Genomic DNA, 2,044 nt, shown 5'->3' with positions numbered 1-2,044 from the left:
GGGAATTCAAGGAAGCCTGGAAGGATTTGCATGAACTGATGCTGAGTGAGATGAGCAGAACCAGAAAAACATTGCACACCCTAACAGCAACAGAGGATGATGACCAACCTTGATGGACTTGATCATTACATCAGTGCAACAATCAGGGAAAATTTGGGGGTATCTGTGATGGAGAGTACCATCTATATCCAGAGAAAGAATAGTGGGGTTTGAAAAAAGACCAAAGACTATTACCTTTAATTTATGGGGAAAAATTATTATCTTACTATGCAATTCTGCTATCTCATACTTTATTTTTCTTTCTTAAAAATAAGATTTCTCTTGTGCTCATTTTGGCAGCACATATACTAAAATTGGAATAATACACAGATTAGCATGGGCCCTGCATAAGGATAACATGCAAAGAATATGATTTCTCTCTCCTCACTTTCAACTTAGATCAATGTATATATCATGGAAACATTGTGAAGATTAACAAACTGCCTTCTGAGTGTGGGGGGGGGGAGGATTAGGGGGAAAATTGCACAACTCAGAATAAATAAAATAATAAGTAAAGGAAGAAAGAAAGAAGTTCAGTGATCAAAGACAATCCTTAAAAACCTGTTATGGAAAATACTATACAAATACTAGCAAAAAAAGGATGGATTCTAACTACAGAGCAAAATACAGTATGTCCACTATAATTTTTTTCTTTCTCTCTCATATATTTTGCCTTTAATTCTAATTATGCTTTTATAATATGGACCAATATGGATATAAGCTGAATTGTATTGTATAGGTACAACTTTTGCCAGATTGTTTGCTGTCATGTGGAGGGGACAGGGAAAGGATGCTGGCAGAAAAATGTGGAAATTAAACTTGCAAATGGATATATGATGAAAATTGCATCTGCATGTAACTGGAAAAATAAAATTATAAGGAAAAATAATTATATATATAAATATTTACAGAATTGTTGAGATCAACAGAAGAGGAAATTAGAACTTTATAACTTTGCCCAAACATAAATGAACAAACCATAAATGAACTCTCTAAGAAAAATTCTCAAGGATCAAATGTATTTACTAGTGAATTCTAACAAATATTTAAGGAACAATTAATTGCAATTCTATATAAACTACTTGGAAAAAAAATTGGTGAAGCAGTTCTTTCAAATTCCTTCTATAACACCAATACAATGCTGATTCCAGATCCAAGAAGACTCAAAATAGAGAAAGGGAATTATAGATTAATTTCTCCAAAGAAATTGGATCAAAAATTTTAGATAAATATTCAAACTATATTTGAATAATACACTATGATCACGTAGGCTTTGTACCAGAAATACAGGGTTGGTTCATATTAGGAAAACTGTCAACATAATTAGCCATATCAATAACAAAATTAAGAGAAAGCATATAATTATCCCAATAGATGCTGAAAAATCCATTTTATTGATATTTTTCCATATATATGTGAAAAAGTTTTTCAACATTCATCCATGTGCCTAGGTATATTTTTAAGTTACAAAATTTCTTTCCACCCTTTCTTCCCATGCCTCTCCCCTCAGTGACAAACAGTCAGATTAATATTGTACATGCACATTTATGTTAAACATGTTTACAAATTAGTCATTTTCACTATGTGGAATTGGGATTAAGGGAAAGAAGTACATAAGATAATTTTTTTAAAAAGTGAATGATCCATCAGATTCTAAAGGATCTTTTTTCTTTTTCTTTTTGCTTTCTTCTTCTGGATAGTGATAGCATTGTGCACAACTGATCTAATAGGGTTGTTCTGGCTCTCTGAACTGCTGAGAGGAGCTGCATCCATCAAGACTAATCAGCTCATAATGTTAATGTGTAGAATGCTGGTTATGCTTCCTTTGTTCAGCATGTAATCCATTCCATGCTTCTCTAGAGTCCAAGCATTTATGGTTTTCTATACAACTGTAGTATTCCATAATATTCATGAACCCTAATTTTAACCATTCCCCAATTGATGGGTACCCCCTCAATTTCCAATTCTTTGCCAGTACAAAAAGAGCTGCTTTGAATATTTTGGA

The 2,044-nt window shown here is 32.6% G+C and overlaps 1 non-coding gene across 1 annotated transcript; it reads left to right on the top strand.

The window, feature by feature from the left end:
- Nucleotides 1-323: 323 nt before the first annotated feature.
- Nucleotides 324-431, top strand: LOC141503744 (U6 spliceosomal RNA). Its single transcript, XR_012473066.1, has one exon. It is a non-coding gene; the product is annotated as a U6 spliceosomal RNA (small nuclear RNA).
- The last annotated feature ends 1,613 nt before the right edge of the window (nucleotides 432-2,044 follow it).

This window comes from Macrotis lagotis, chromosome X, assembly GCF_037893015.1.
Source record: "Macrotis lagotis isolate mMagLag1 chromosome X, bilby.v1.9.chrom.fasta, whole genome shotgun sequence".
In the NCBI taxonomy this organism is placed as follows: Eukaryota; Metazoa; Chordata; class Mammalia; order Peramelemorphia; family Peramelidae; genus Macrotis; species Macrotis lagotis.
This window is presented reverse-complemented; position numbering and strand designations above follow the sequence as displayed.